Genomic DNA, 17,855 nt, shown 5'->3' with positions numbered 1-17,855 from the left:
TAAACAGCATATATTTGGATTTTTTCACTCAATCTGCAAATTTTGTTTTTAAAAGATAATTTAGTTAATTTACTTTTAACATAATTACTAATTTAAACAGACCTATTTATTTTGTGTTTTCTACTAGTCTTATGTGCTGTAGGTTTCTACTAAAAATTTTTAATTGAATATTTTTCTCCCATTTTATTTTTTCTCCACTACTAGCTTTGACGTTGAAGAATATAGATATATAGGTATATTCTTTATTAGTTTCACAAGAAACCACAATATACACCCTTAATTTACCAATATGTGAAGTCATCTGATATTATGACCTTTCCAGAAAATACAGCATTTCTAGAACATTTTACTCCATTTATTCCCTTAGTACTTTTATACGATTGTTATTACTTATTTTAATTATTTGGTTTTGATTATAATCCCTCAAGATTTTATTATTGCTATTTTCTATACTCAAGTTCATTTAGACTAACTCACATTTTATCAATTTTTAAACTTCACTTATATCCAGCAACTTGGACTTGCTTCTTATGTTTGAGAAATTCATGATTATATGACTTTCCACCTCATTTACAGATATCAGATAATTGTTTTCCAGCCTCCCTCACAGCCAAGTCATGGGCATGCCTACTAAAAGCAGCTATTCTAAAATACTTCTAGCAGATTTTGAATCAAAAGCTAGTGAATGACAGAATACGTGGATGCAGAAAAAAATCCTTTTAGGTTGGGGGTGTTCACCTACATCCATATTTTAAGGGCACCAGTAGCAGTGGTACTTGAAAAACTGCCACATCCCAGTATTACCCAGGCTGATCGTGCAATATTTGCTCTATGGCCACTTTTCAAAATGGACTTTTCTGATATTTATGTGTGTGTATGTGCCCTTAACTATAACATCAGTAGAGTAATGTTACTAAATCTAATTAAGAACTATTGTTTGAATTGCATTTAATCATCTTGATGTTTGCATTCCAGTTATATAGTTTGCAACTTACACTGTTATTTAGTACTCGCTTATGACAAATTCTGTGATAGTTGCTGAAGAAGCTTTGTTAGTACCAAAAAATACTTCAACAAATTTTAATGACTTATTTAGGGAAAGCAACTTTGGAAAAGATCTCAAAACATGGATAAAAATAAAATCTGTTATATATACGTGCATTTTACTCAAAATGATTAATTTGAGTATACTTCATTGCAAGCACAACCTCCTAATGATACGTTATCTTTCAAATCAGCTGCAAAGCAACTGCATATGAACATGTATTTTTACAAATTCTCATGTAAATGATAAATTATAATGGAACCACATAATGTGACAACTCTAAGATTTAACTATGAGCAGCTGAAGTTGGTATCCAGAAAGCCTAACTGGCAAATAAATCATAATGCCATTCTAAATGGAAATTGTAACCACAATTTTAAGTTATTTCAAATATAGCTCTTATGTTTTTCTTTCTACCTCATAATTGAGAAGAGTAGATGGAGAAATAATCTAAATCATGGTGTACACATTTGTCTTTTGTATATAAGTTGTTCACATTATTTATTTTATGTTGATTTTCGATTCTTAAGAAATAAATAAGGCGGGCGGATCTCGAGGTCAGGAGATCGAGAACATCCTGGCTAACACAGTGAAACCCCATCTCCACTAAAAATACAAAATAAATAAATAAATAAATAAAAATTCTCCGGGAGCGGTGGCGGGCGCCTGTAGCCCCAACTACTCCAGAGGCTGAGGCAGGAGAATGGCGTGAGTCCGGGAGGCGGAGCTTGCAGTGAGCCGAGATAGCGCCACTGCACTCCAGCACGGGTGACAGAGCAAGACTCTGTTTCAAAAAAAAAAAAAAGAAAGAAAGAAAGAAAAAAAGAAAGAAATGATTAATTATTTTAGCAGATTCGAATCTTTAGAAATGTTGTCATTTCTTTTTCTTTTTCTTTTTTTTTTTTTGAGACGGGGTCTGGCTCTGTCGCCCAGGCTGGAGTGCAGTGGCCGGATCTCAGCTCACTGCAAACTCCGCCTCCCGGGTTCACGCCATTCTCCTGCCTCAGCCTCCCGAGTAGCTGGGTCTACAGGCGTCCGCCACCTCGCCCGGCTAGATTTTGTATTTTTAGTAGAGATGGGGTTTCACCGGGTTAGCCAGGATGGTCTCGATCTCCTGACCTCGTGATCCGCCCGTCTCGGCCTCCCAAAGTGCTGGGATTACAGGCTTGAGCCACCGCGCCCGGCCAGAAATGTTGTCATTTCTTATAAATGAAATTATTATACAGGCATGTATGCATAACAGAGAAATGTAACATGAAAAAGCAAATTTATTTCGCCAAAACAAATGCATATTATTGTATACACTTAAAATAAAATAAATATATACTAGATAAATGGTAATTTGAAACCAACGTGTATCAAAATTTGTTTTAGATATATTTGAATTGTAGCTATTGTACCTATCTTCCTTTCAAAAAAAGATTTAGATCTTAAAAGTCACAAAAATTAGCAACATATTAAGCAGAGCTGATGTTTTTTTTCTTCTTCTTTTGTGCACAACAGTAACAAAAAGATGTATATTGAAAAACAGAAATAAAACTTCAGAAGCAGGGAACCATACAAGCAATATAAAAATGGCTGTTCATTACAAATGTGAAGAAGAGAATTGATTAAAATGTATTTGGTGTGTAATTGTGGCAAAATTAGTATTCTAACATTGAGTCATTGATCTTTCCCTCATGTCAACAGCATGATGCTGATCCTGAGAGCTCAGTTAACTATACTCCTTGGGCTTACCTAGTTAACACTTTCTTTAGTTTAGTAACTTGTCAATGGAGAACAGGAGCTGTTGGCCTATTTTTGCAATAAAAGCAAGAGTATATTGCCCTCTAGTGTTGAAAAAGTTAGGAGACCAAAAGAGTGTTCAGAAATACCCATTAAAAAAAGCAAATTTTTTATTTTCTCCTTTCACATAAACGTGATATACCAATAGACAGATTATTATTTCCTAATTATAGAAAAACAAATATCAAATATAATTAATAAATGTGTTTTATGGCCTCTGTTATAAAAATGGTGACTGGATTGAGAATAAATTATTTCATTTTATTATGTTATCTTTTTGTAATTTAATTAGATCCTTTTTCATTTTAGTTTTGGGTATTTTACAACTTTAGGAAGTATCCATTCTTCATAATACATTGTCTTCTCTAATTATTTTGGATTTTTCAAAAATAAAAATTAGGTATAAATATCATTTTTAAAAACCTTTTTAAAGTAAAGAACATAACTCTGTAGAGTAGGTTATTCTATTGGTAGCGGTACTTTACAGGTCCTTTGTAGCTAGGTTTTGTGCCTAGTAAAAATATGTATTTCCTTCTCTGAAATACAAGAGAAAGGATTAAGTAGTAAAAAATTCATCAGAAAAAGTCTTCTAAGAAATAACATAAAAAATTAATGATTGAGGTAGAAATGATACATTTACTATTGTATTTAAAAATAATAAGCTGCAACTTTTAAATAATACTGGAACAATAACACTACGTGTTACACTTAAACTTGGTGAAGACGGTAGATCAAATTTTGTGTGCTTACCAAAAAATAAAAATATAATTAATATAAATAAATATATAAATTCTGCGGGGACATATACCAATATTAATATAATCCAGATTTCTCCAGACCTACATATCTTGTGACTACAAAAGGGGTCTGGTTGATAATAAGTAAACTTAGAGATAATTTTGTGCAATTGATTTTCCAATTTTCAAAACCTTAGGCTTGATTCTGAGATCATTGTTCCAATAAAATCTATTAAAACATTATAACATTGAACATCAATTTAACTGAGTTACTCAAGATTGTTACTGATCTACTGTGTGTCAAATTTAGTATTGGGTTATGCTTGAAGGAAAATAAACTAACTAGCTTATTATGAAAAGAGAAGCTTTCTATATAGACTAGGCTATGGAAAATGTACCCACAGTCTTCTGCAGAAGACACATAAAGCAGTTATGTAAAAATGCAAAGGTATTATAAAAAAGATAAAGACAACATATTCTTCAGAGATTTAGAGTAACAAAGACTACCAGGGGCAGAAATGAATAGGAAAGACTTGTTATTCATAAGATTATAGAATTTTATAGTTTGAAGCAAACTTACAGTTATGAAACTCACCCATTTAAAATTTTTTCCCTACATTTTTGTGCTTTTATACAGATAGTACATGATTCTTGAAAAAATGAAATAAGATAGAAAAGTACAAAACAGAGACGATCAATATTTCGTTGAGCATCCTTCCAAATCTTCCCTGGAGTGTATACATGAAAACAGAAATACAACCTTTTTATATCCTCCATTTAGAAAATGAAGATACTGAACTTCACACTCCTTCCATCCTCCACCACCTTTCCCAACAAGTGTCTGGAGAAAAGATCATTTGAGTTGTACCTTGGGGTAGAGAAAGATGGTGAATATATGCAAGACATAAATACAGTTATTGTTGTTTTGGCGTAATTGTTTTGTGCATTAGGTAGCAGGAAGTTTACAAAATGCAGAAGATTCAATTCTGAATAAATCACAGTTCCTGCCTTAGTGGAAATCCATGGATAATTACTCAATTAAAATGTCTGTGTTACAGGCTGTACTATGAGAGCATAGTGGAGACACACTTACTAAACTAACTTCTGTAATGCCAGGGGTGACTTTTTTGAGGTAGTTTTATCCAAGCTGAATCTTTCTAAAAATGAATAAGAACTGATTAGACTTAAAGATAAAAGAGATAACCTGGGTCATTCCAGAACTGTAAATGGTTCAACACATAAAGTACAGAAATAACAAGATGAAACATTTTATAAGAGTAAACTCTCAAAAAGCTTGACTCTGAAGCTAAAGAGAAAAATTAGGGCAGTTGCTTGGATTGGGGGTGGGGGTGGGGGTGGCGTTGAGTGTGACAGAAAATGTTACGAACATGGGCATGAGCTAAACTTGTTAACAAAATGATACCTGGAGTCTCCAACTAAAATAAATACAGAACCCAGAAACTAGGAAAGGTGAGGCAGTGGTAGGGACTGAAGCCATTCAGATATCTAAAGATTATAATTACAAATGAAACATATTTAGATACTGTTTATGCTCTACAAATGAAACATATTTATATGCTGTTTATGGTCAGTTACTAACAAAGCATTATACCATTTTTTTTAAGTCCCCAGAAAAGAGAGGTTGAAGTTCTAGAAAATAGGTGGAGGCAAAAAAATAAAAAATAAAAAATAACTTTAGAAGAGATATACATTATCTATGGAATCAGGAGGCAGGTAAGGACAGTGAGAATTTTTCAGTTTGGGAAACATTAGTGGGAGGGAGTCATTTTGGCTCCCTGCATAATTTTGAGCCAGTTCAACCTTTGCTTTCTGTTTGCTTTGTAAAGTAGAAGATTGTGCAGCTTGGGAGAGAGGCCATGTGGCTTAGAAAGTTATTGAAATCATCAAAATAGTATAAGTTGGGGAAATAGAAATAAAATAATGATGTATACTTCAAAGATGTCTTAATCACATTTCCCTTTTAACTGTCATAATTCTAAGTATAAAAATATAATAAAAATTATATTTTAAACTATAAAAACACATACAGAAAAATATAGAAAGAGAAATAAGAATCTGTTAATGTTCATTTTATTTTTAATATTATGGGTTTACAAAATTTATAATACTTTCAAGTATAAAATATATATACATTTTGTTAAGAAAAAAAGCAGTTGAGTTTCTGAAACATTTTCACATCATCCTTGCAGATAAGTTACAGAAAAATTGTTTACTTTTGAAAGAAAATGGTTAATAATATTACATCTAAGCAGGAAGGCATATCATGATGTTATATTTCCTCAGTCATCTTTTGTAGCTTCCATATAAATTGTTTATATGGAGTGAACAAAAATCAAGACAGGAAATCACAACATTGTTATATAGATTAGCAGATTAATGCCCACACTTTTCACATGAACTCCATTAGCATAAGCTTAAGTCAGTAACTTAAAAACCATCCACTGTCAAGGAAAAATATAAGAAAAGAAAAAGTATTCTAAAGGTGAAAGGGAAATAGGAAAAGGAAGAAACAGAGAACAGATTAAAACGAAATAATTTAGATGTTTTTGCTGATAATAAGAGAAATACTCGAATTTGCACATGTACTTGGTAAATAGGCTCTTAATAAACGTTAATACATATATTTGCTGAATGGATGTCGGAAAATGCCTTGACTTCTTACATGAAAGAGAAAAATAGGAGCAAATCCAGGATTGGACTGAATTGTAGATAGCCTGTCTGGTTCCAGTTTGATTATAAATGTCCCATTGTAAATATTACCTCCAAATCTATAAATATGAGACAGAGTCACAAATTTATCCCAAAGTCATCCTAAGGTCCTGAAGAAATTGTCTGAATGTCAGAAACCCTGAGGCAGATCTACTCATTCAAAAATTGTCTAATCCTATTTAATTCTGGTCCACACATTCTGGAGATCTGATTATTATTTTAGTAGTATAATGGTAAAATTCAGTGATGAAATCTTAGCTATAAATATAAATAGAAAGTTCCAAGCAGTGATTATCAGACCTCTCAACTTGGCCACGGATAGCATGTCTACTACTTTACTTAAATCTTATATGGCAAAGCAGAACAAATATCCACATAAACGTTTCCTTATTTCCAAAATCTCCATGTTTTTCTAATAAGCAAGATGAATGCACAGAAATTTGCAGTTGATTTTAATAAATTAGACTCTATATTTAAAAAATCATGTTGTTTCTTTGCTTTAGAAAATAAGAACTAAGAAAATGGTAAATAGGTACTATACATATCTCTGCAGGAAATGGTGATAAAAGAAATCGCCTGACATTTACTCTTCTATTTACTGAGTTGACTTCATAATATTTTGAAGTATGAATGTAGCTGATAGCTCAGAGCTATGTACCTAGTATAATATTATGTTACAATATAGTATTATGGTAGTAATGTTATCATTATGTTTGAAATGACACTTTTAAGAGTCTGTACTGGTAAAAATCCACACTTTGGGGACTAAAATAAATTTATATTATGTCACTGAAATCAAGAAAATATGAAGTGCATGAAAGTTAGGTGATAATCAACTGGTTATTTATAGGTATAGAAAAGATCGTTTCTGCAGAAAATTATAAACTGGACGTACTACTTCGATTTTGATTAAAAATAACAATTACTCATTATTTTGTACCTCTATTTTGAAAAAGTTATGATTTATGTAGCAGTGGTTGCTACTGAGAATAATATCATAATATTTTTGGCCTAGAAGCTGAAAGGAATTCCATGGGACCAGCCATATGATATCAACCATTTCATAGTCTCAACTACTATTTCATCAATATTGGATATTTTCTGAAACCACTCAGATTCATAAGAGACTGCATTGATCTTTAGCTAAAACCTCTAAGATATTTATAATTATTTTAACAACAGATTAAATAATTTGCATTAGCTGTGACCTATTGAGTAGCACTCCTCAAACAGTTTTTACCATCACCCAGAATAAGAAATAATCTTACATTGGTATACAAATACACACACACATGCATACAGGGGCACCATAACATAAAGTTTCATAAAGCACTACTTACCTCTGCCGTACATGAAGTTTGACAATGTTTCTATTCTGGTCTACTTCATTTTCACTTACGTGTTGGTGAAATGTAATTTGAGAAATACTACATCTCTCTTGAAAGATGAGGTACTAATTCATTCTCACACTACTGTGAAGAAATACCCAAGACTGGGTAATTTATAAAGAAAAGAAGTTTAATTGACTCACAGTTCCACATGGCTGGGGAGGCCCCAGAAAACTTAAAATCATGGCAGAAGGCATCTCATCACAGGGTGGCAGGAGAGATTGAGTGCTGAGCAAAGGGGGGAAATCACCTTATAAAACAATCAGATTTCATGAGAACTCACTCAGTATCATGAGAAGAGCATGGGGATAACCACTCTCATGATTCAATTACCTTTCACCGGGTCCCTTCTATGACACGTGAGAATTACGAGAACTACAATTCGAGATGAGATTTGGGTGGGAACACAGAGCCAAACCATACTATTATGCCCCCTGCCCCTCCTAAATCTCATGTCCTCACGTTTTAAAATACAATCATGCCCTTCCAACAGTCCTCCAAAGTCTTAACTCATTCCAGCATTAACCAAAAAGTCCAAGTCCAAAGTCTCATATGAGACAAGGCAAGTCCCTTCTGCTTATGAGCCTATATAATCAAAAGTAAGTTAGGTATTTCTTAGATACAATGGGGATACAGACATTGGGTAAATATACCCATTCAAAATGAGAGAATTTGGCCAAAACAAAGGGGCTTCAGGCCCCATGAAATTCTGAAATCCAATAGGGCAATCATTAAGCTTAAAGTTCCAAAATAATCTCCTTTGGCTCCATGTCTCACATCCAGATCACGCTAATGCAAGAGGTGGGCTCCCATGACCTTGGGGAGCTCCACTCCTGTAGCTTTTCAGGGTACAGCCCCCCTCCCAAGTGCTTTCACAGTTGGGATTGAGTGTCTGTGGCTTTTTCAGATACATGATGCAAGTTGTTGGTGAATTTACCATTCTGGGGTATAGGGGATGGTGGCCCTCTTCTCACTAGGCAGTGCCACAGTGGGGACTGTGGGGAGGGGGGCAGCTACAACCCCACATTTCCCTTCCACACTGTCCAAGGAGAGGTATTCCATGAAGGCTCTGCCCCTGCATCAAACTTCTGCCTGAATATCCAGACATTTCCATACATCCTCTGAATCATAGTCGGAGGTTCAAAAACTTCAATTCTTGATTTCTGTGTGCCAACAGACCCAACACCACATGAAAGCCACCAAGGCTTGGGGCTTACACCCTCTGAAGCAACAGACAGAGTTATATGTTGGCCCCTTTTATCCACAGTTGGAGTAGCCTGAGGCACAGGGCACCAAATCCCAGACTTCACACAGCGGTGGGGGGACTCTGGACCTGGTGGATTAATCCATATTTTTCTGTGACGGGACGGGCTGCCATGAAGGTCTCTCATGCCCTGAAGATATTTTCCCCATTGTCTTGGTGATTAACATTCTGCTCCTTGTTACTTATGCAAATTTCTGCAGCAGGCTTGAATTTCTCCCCAGAAAATGGGTTTTTCTTCTCTACTGTATCATCAGGCTGCAAATTTTCCAAATTTTCATGCTTAGTTTCCTCTTGAATGCTTTGCCACTTAGAAATTTCTTCCAACAGATACCCTAAATCATCTCTCTCAAGTCCAAAGTTCCACAGATCTCTAGGGCAGGGCCCAGTCTCTTTGCTAAAGCATAGCAAGAATCACCTTTATTCCCGTTCCCAACAAGTTCCTCATCAACATCTGAGATCACCTCAGCCTAGACTTCATTGTTAAAATTGTTATCAGCATTTTGGTCAAAGCCATTCGTCAAATCTCTAGGAAGTTCCAAACTTTATCTTACTTTCCTGTCTTCTTCTGAGCCTTCCAGACTGTTCCAACCTCTGCCTGTTACCCAGTTCCAATGTTGCTTCCACATTTTCAGGGTCTTTACAGCAGTGCCTCACTCTCTGAGGTACTTGTTTAGTGTATTGGTCCATTCTCACGCTTCTATCAAGAAATACCTGATATTGGGTTATTTATAAAGAAAAGAGGTTTAATTGACTCACAGTTCCTCATAGCTGGGATGTCCTCAGGAACCTTACAATCATGGCAGAAGGTACCTCTTCACAGGGTGGCGGGAGAGAATGAGTGCTGAACAAAGCAGGGAAGCTCTTTATAAAAGCATCAGATCTCATGAGAACTCACAATCACAAGAACAGCATGGAGGTAACCACCATGATGATTCAATTACCTTCCATTAGGTCCTTCCTACATCACATGGGGGTTATGGGAACTATAATTCAAGATGAGATTTGGGTGGAGACACAGCCAAACTATTTTGTATGGTTACAAATTTTGGAATTCACCCCAAAGAAGCACTGGTGCGGTTAATGTATATTAAAAGTTGTTAAATGTTTATATAATAATTTTTGTGTTTTCTGGTTTGTGTGTGTTTCCAGACAGGGTATCCCTCTGTCGCAGTGGTGCAATCATAGCTCACTGCAACCTTGAACTCTTGGACTCAAGGTAAACCCCCTGCCTCAGCCTCCCAAGCAGCTGGAACTACAGGTTCACACCACCACACCTGTCTTTTTTTTTTTTTCTATTTTCTTTTGTGTTGAGACAAGATCTTGCTTTGTTGTCCAGGATAGTCTCAAACTACTGGACTCAAGCAATCCTTCAGCCTCACACTCTCAAAGTGCTGGAATTACATGTGTGAGCCACTGCTCAGTCTGTGTAACAGTTTTAATTAAAAATTCTGTTTCATTAATATAAAATATGAGCTAATTCTTTATGATTCCTAAAAGCAAACAAAAAAACTCATGAAGCAGGTAAAAACAAAGTATATAATAAAATGTTTTCCTCATAGGCATCGCAAAAAGTCAAGGACAGTGAAATTATCACAAATTCTTAAACCATTCAAATTTATAACACAGCTGCTTTTAAATCAATTGAATTCACCTCTACAATTTTTCTCCATTTTTAGTAGACATTTTTTGACTTTGAATATCTGAACTTTTAAATTGAAATAAAACTTGCTGATTTGCAGTTAAATTATTTAATTATGCTGACTGCTAAGTTTTTGGCTTCACTTAATTTAGTCTCTGTTTCTTCTCAACAGTGCAACTGTAGAATCCTAGTATAATAAATCATTAGTAGTTTAATCTTAGCTCTGTTTTTAAACCTTCTAAATTTTTATTTTGTCATTTTAAAAATAGATCGATATAGAGTAAACAGGATGATGAATAAAAAGAATATAGCATAGTTACTAGCAAGTAGTAGCCATTTATTAAATGCTGGTAAACGTCATTGCTCTTGTTTTCAATTTCAGCTGAATTTCCATAAGGCTCTTTAGTGATTTGTACAGCTCATCAGGTCACCTTAAACAAAGAAACAACCACACCTATATGCAATGTGATTTAGTATCCAGCTTTCTTTTGTATTTCAGTCTTTCCAAAAAGTAGCAATAACTACAGTAGTACCTATAATTGTTTTGTTTACTAACTCCCTTCTCTGCTGCTACCAGAGATTACTAGAAATTTACCATGATTATGTGGCAAATTAACTTTGCGAACTGTATTTTAGAGAATCTCTAAACATATTTTGAAAATGTCAAAAAGCAATCTTATAACAGATATATAAAACAATAATGTTAATATCATCATATAATTATTTTCTAATCTTGAAAGAAAGTAAAAGATTCTAGGAGGTATTTATTCCACTGCTAACTAGGTGATAAGCCATATTTGGAAGGATAGAAAGTAAAAACAAGAAAACAAAAATGAGAACAAGAAAGGCAACACCTAAAAAGGCCTCCCTTTTTTTCTCATCAAAGCCTCTGCAGGGGTCATGAAGTCCACATTTTGTGACAGGTTGTCATGACAAATAATGCGTAGATGTCTCTTCCAAATTTTTAACAATAGATTTATTAGAATATGGAAAGTCAGATTTAGAAGAATTGGGACCAAAGCCTGTTTAACTTACTTAGTTTGGTGGTTAATAAAATAGTTTTTCCACAGATGCAGTTTACTCAGTAATCCACATATTTGTCTGTTCTTTCTATAATGAAAGGTCAACATCACCATATAAGGTGAAAGTGGGGAAAGGAGAACTCTCAAACGTTTCTGTTTGTTGCTAACTTGTCCCAGGGTCTTCCTGAAGAAGACACTAATTAAGGTAAAATAAAAATTTTGGTCTATCACCTTAGACTACTTAAAAACAAATGCCACATATTTTTATACCATTATAGCAGCAGTTCAATGTCTTCGTTATTATCCTGAAGTAATGTTTTAAATTTTGTATGACTCATTTAACACGTGCCTTTTGAAAAATAATCTCAATTGTCTTATTTGACTTATGGTAACAACATAAGATTCTTACGTTGATTGCTCTCCGTATCCATACTCCTGCATGCCTTTTCCCCCACCTTTTTAAGGGTCACACAGTAGGTAAGAGATTCAAACTAATCACAGACTACACCTCTTTGGCATCCCAAACAATGTAATAATACCATTTCTTACTTCAGGTGTGAGACATAAGTAAACATTTATGGTATATCATGTTTTATGGTCCAGGCTTCCTCATCTCCACTGGCCAGTTTTGCCAGGGAAGGAGAACTGGGAGAATTGAATGGGAAGGATAACTCCTTTAGTTAAAACACTTACATTGAAAACACATATGTCTTCCATGTTGGTACTATGTATCCGTCATTCTTCTAACTCTGAACATATTAGTGTTAAATAAATGTCACATTTAAATTTTATTTATTCTTTGGGTTGGCAGATTCTTGCCCCATATGTTTTTTTTTTTTTAATTTATTTTTCACTATTGCATTAGGAGGAGATATTCTAAATATGCAAAACTGACATATTCTCCTTTGTATATTCAAAAATGAAAATCACATTTTTAATGTGAGAAGAAGTAAAGATTTAACAAAGTGTTAATTTGTCATCCATTTAATTTCTCTCCGAATCTCCTGGTTAAATTTATTCCTAAAATACTAAGCAATCCTCCAAAGCATGTAAGTAGATATCTGCTCTTATCAGGTTATTTAGGGAAGTGGTGTGGATGGGGTGGGTCTGATTTTATGTTCGTTTAAATAGATTTTTAAATTAAAGATGTGAGCTTGGATAAATCTAAGAATTGATATAAGATTAATAATCTCCTTTGACAAGTTCCAAATATCTTTCAATTTCATTATTATTACACACATACACACTACACACTATATATATATATACACATATATAATTTAATTGATTTTTATTTTAAAAAATTATATATGAAAATTTTCAAGCATATATGAAAGTAGAGGATATAGTATAATTGCTTTACGTGTTTCATACCAAACCAAAGCCTTTTTATTTCTGAATTCCATTTCTTTTTAGTAAAACGCAATCCAATTTGTTTAAAGGGAGCTGAGTTTTGAAACAAAGACTTTTGGAAAGCAGACAATTATATTAAAGAATTTCATTTGGCTGGGTGTAGTCGCTCACACCTGTAATCCCAGCATTTTGGGAGGCTGAGGCGGGCGGATCACCTGAGGTCAGGCGTTTGAGGTCAGTCTGGCCAACATGATGAAATCCCGTCTCTACTAAAAATACAAAAATCAGCAGGACTTGAACATGTGTGCCTGTAATCCCAGCTTCTAGGAGGCTGAGGCAGGAGAATCACTTGAACTTGGGAAGCGGAGGCTGCAGTGAGCCGAGATCAGGCCACTGCACTCCAGCCTGGGTGACAGATCAAGACTCCGTCTCAAAATAAATAAATAAATAAAACAAATAAAATTTGCAAATAGAGTGTTAGTAATTCCCCAACAGGTGGGATTCATTTGTTTTTAAAGTCAATGTGAAGTCACTGGGGAGACTTTGCAAACTGGTACAATATGTTTCACAGTGAAAAGCTAAGGTACATTTATATATTTGGAATCTGAAATGTTAAAATATTTAAAATATTTGACATAAATTTTTAATTTTTTGAAAAAGTTTAAAAGTTATATTCTGACAAAAACAACCATTTCAACATTATGTAGATTTTTAAAATTTAAATTACTAATGAGATTATTTTAGAACATAGAAATGGAAAATGAAAAGTAGTGACATAATATTGTAATGTTTAATTATTTAAAAAGTTTTAAGTCATTAATAACCACTAATCACTCAGATCCCCAATTAAAAAAAATAAATCCATTAAATATCCAGTGTGATAGAACATAATGCTCATTAAAACACATGCTAATTTAATTATATCTGATGTAATATGTCTGATATAATAAATATCTTAAATATATATAAATATATATATCACACATTGATAACATGGACTATTTTCACCCAAAATAGTTATCCTAGGGAAAGTTTGGCAAACTAGGAAATTGAAAATTATTTAAGTACTCTGACAGTTTAGAGACAAATGAAGTAAGCTTGTATAGAAAGTAATTCATAAAAGTCAGAATCATCTATACAAAGAAAAACATCTAATAATAATGGAAAAGTATGTCCATTTGTGATGAAGCAGTTTGGGATTTTTTTTTTTTTTTTTTTTTTTTTTTGAGACAGAGTTTCACTCTCGTTGCCCAGACTGGCCAGGCTGGCATGCAGTTGTGGGTTGTGTGATCTCATCTCACTGCAACCTCCCCCTCCTGGGTTCAAGCATTTCTCCTGCCTTGGCCTCTCAAGTAGCTGGGACTACAGGTGTGCGCCACCAAGCCCAGCTAATTTTTGTACTTTTTTAGTAGAGACAGAGTTTCACCATGTTGGCCAGGATGGTATGGATCTCTTGATCTTGTAATCCGCCTGCCTTGGCCTCCCAAAGTAGTGGGATTACAGGCATGAGCCACCACACCTGGCCACGGGAAATTTTTTTTGATGCTGTGTTAGTTCATTCTCAAATGGCTATATAGCTGCAAATGGGTAATTTATAAAGAAGAGTTTAATTGCCTCACAGTTCTGCTTCTCCTTTAAATATCAGTCTGACTTTAGGTCATTTCTTTGCTTGTGTACCCCAGTATAGATTGTTAGAAGCAGCTAGGTCACTTTTTTGGGGGTGGGGTGGTGGTGGATGGGACGCAGTTTTGCTCTGTCACCCAGGCTGGAGTGCAGTGGCACAATCTCAGCTCACTTGAACACCTCCTGTGTTCAAGCAGTTCTCTGTCTCAGCCTCCCAAGTAGTTGGGATTACAGGCTCCTACCACCATGTCTAGCTAATTGTTTTTTTGTATTTTTAGTACAGACAGGGTTTCACCATCCCGGCCAGGCTGATCTTGAACTCCTGACCTTTTGATCCACCCACTACTTCTTGAATACTTTGCTGCTAGAAATTTCTTCCACCAGATACCCTAAATCACCACATTCAAGTTCAAGTTCCACAGATCCACAGGGCAGGGGCACAATGTAGTGTAATTGTTTGCTAAGGCATAACAAAAAATGACCTTTTCTCTAGCCCCCAATAAGTTCCTCATTTCCATCTGAGACCTCCTCAGCTTGTATTTCGTTGTCCATATCACTATCAACATTTTGGTCACTACCATTTAAAACCAGTCTCTACAAAGTTCCAAACATATCCTCATCTTCCTGTCTTCTGAGCTCACCCTGTCTCTTTTGCTCCTGCTTCCACCATGTGAGACACCTGGCTCCCTCTTGCCTTCTACTATGATTGGAAGCTTCCTTATATCTCCCCAGAAGCAGAAGCTGCTATGCTACCTGTACAACCTGCAGAACCATGAGCCAATTAAACATTTTTTCTTTATAAATTTTCCAGTCTCAGGTGTTTCTTTAGAGCAATGCAAGAACAAAGGAATACAAATGCATTCTACATTCATTTTTTTTTTTGAACTAAAGGAAGTGATAGAGAAATAGAACATCTGATTCTTGGATAAAAATTGACAATGGGTAAGAGTTTTAATTCTTATTACAGGAGTAGGCAAAATTAGGAAATATGCTTTGAGACTAACATGCCAATGTTCTTTTCGCCTAAGCTTTCTGTCCTCTGTTTCATTAGCGAGATATGAGAATGCCTGCTTCTGCATGAAGAAGGAGCAATCCTATGTATCGGGGCTGTAATGCTGAAGAGGGTCAAGTGGCTCCCTGTCAGTCCGGATAAAGGATATATTATTAAAGAGAAAAACTTGTAACTACCCTAAACTTAAGACAGATTTATTCAGTCAGCTGGGAATTCCAGAGACTCAAGCAGATACCTAAGAGCATGTTTAATTGCTCTAAGTCCCTGATTCCTTATTTCCTAATTTTATATGTATATAATGGTTATCAGTTTTGCAGAACAGTTTTATGGTAACTGACATTCTTGGTTAAGGCTTACTTTCTACTTCTTTTCCTTTTTGGTGTGATTAGTTAGAAAATGATCTCAATACATATTCCTATATACATATGGATGTTTAGGCAAAAATAAAATTGGATTCTGTGTTCTGGAAGTTATCAAAAAATCTACCGTACTCTGGTAGTTAAGTTGACTGTAAACATCAGGTTATTAATATTTTATCATATTAAAACACTAAAATTATCATTGCTATATATGTTTCTTGAGCATCAGCATTTATATACAAATACATACTTTTATTTCTATTTTTGTCTTAGTTATTACGTTTCTCCTCTCTTTCAGATTATGCTTAGAGGATTCTGCAGCAATTCTTGATATTGGACATATTCAAAATCTCCTCAACTTATGTCCTCCCCGTCTATTGCCTTCCAGCTTTAACTCAGTTGTGCTCCCTTCAAACATTTTACATGATTTGCAATGGTTACATGAACTCTGGGGAAGTCATATTTGCAACATCTCATACTTTATTCACTATGGCACTTTAGGAAAAGAAATTGGGGAAAAGCTTCCAAAACATTATCTTAAAAAATGAATCTTATTGTGAAACTTCGGAGAAGTTTTCGAACATTGATTGTTCTCTTAGCTACCTTTTGCTTGGTGAGCATTGTCATTTCTGCCTATTTTCTCTACTCTGGCTACAAACAGGAAATGACACTTATCGAAACCACTGCAGAAGCAGAATGCGCTGACATCAAAATTCTACCATATCGGTCAATGGAGCTGAAAACAGTGAAACCTATTGATACATCCAAAACTGACCCTACTGTCCTTCTCTTTGTGGAGAGCCAATACTCTCAACTTGGTCAAGATATCATAGCTATTTTGGAGTCCAGCCGATTTCAGTACCACATGGTCATTGCCCCTGGAAAGGGAGACATACCTCCTCTTACAGATAATGGCAAAGGGAAATATACTTTAGTTATTTATGAAAATATTCTGAAGTACGTCAGCATGGACTCATGGAATCGAGAGCTTTTAGAAAAATACTGTGTGGAATACAGTGTTAGTATAATCGGTTTTCATAAAGCCAATGAGAACAGCTTACCAAGTACACAATTAAAAGGCTTTCCGTTAAACCTTTTCAATAATCTAGCTCTAAAGGACTGTTTTGTTAACCCTCAATCTCCTTTACTACATATTACCAAAGCCCCCAAGGTTGAGAAAGGCCCTCTTCCTGGGGAAGACTGGACTATTTTCCAATATAATCATTCAACCTACCAGCCTGTACTTTTAACTGAATTACAGACAGAAAAATCCCTTTCATCCTTGTCTAGCAAAAAACTCTTTGCAACGGTGATTCAGGATCTGGGGCTTCATGATGGAATTCAGCGAGTACTTTTTGGCAACAACTTGAACTTTTGGCTGCACAAGCTCATCTTCATAGATGCCATCTCCTTCTTGTCAGGGAAGAGGCTGACATTGTCCTTGGACAGGTACATCCTTGTGGACATTGATGATATATTTGTTGGGAAAGAGGGAACAAGGATGAATGTCAAAGATGTGAAGGTAAGCATATGTATAAATAACATCGAAATTTGTATTTCACAATGTGGTACTGGTAAAATATTCCAAATATGATAGATTACTAATCACTAAAGTTTTAAGATGCAGTAGAGTTGAAATAAAATAGCCATTTAGAAAAATCTTGAACCAAGACTTAACCATTCTTTACACACACATACAACACACACCAGAAGCTTCAGAATGGGACAGAGCTAAAATACCCCAAAGAGTTAGTGAACTTAATCACCTTGCCTCATTTTTCTTTCTTTCTTCTTTTCTTCTTCTTTTTCTTTCTTTCTTTTTTTTTTTTTTTTTTAGAACAGAGTCTTGCTCTGTCATCTAGGCTGGAGTACAGTGATGTGATCTTGGCTCACTGCAA

At 34.9% G+C, this 17,855-nt stretch overlaps 1 pseudogene across 1 annotated transcript in view; it reads left to right on the top strand.

Annotated features, from left to right (window-relative positions):
- Positions 1–17,620, top strand: part of LOC144340994 (bifunctional heparan sulfate N-deacetylase/N-sulfotransferase 4 pseudogene) — a 38,411-nt pseudogene extending 20,791 nt beyond the window's left edge. The window contains exon 2 of the transcript XR_013417547.1: positions 16,256–17,620. The product of XR_013417547.1 is annotated as a bifunctional heparan sulfate N-deacetylase/N-sulfotransferase 4 pseudogene (transcript). The remainder of the gene's footprint in view (positions 1–16,255) is intronic.
- The last annotated feature ends 235 nt before the right edge of the window (positions 17,621–17,855 follow it).

This window comes from Macaca mulatta, chromosome 5 (assembly GCF_049350105.2).
Source record: "Macaca mulatta isolate MMU2019108-1 chromosome 5, T2T-MMU8v2.0, whole genome shotgun sequence".
Lineage (NCBI taxonomy): Eukaryota > Metazoa > Chordata > Mammalia > Primates > Cercopithecidae > Macaca > Macaca mulatta.
Note: the sequence above shows the minus strand (reverse complement) of the source record. Positions and strands in the feature narration are given on the sequence as shown.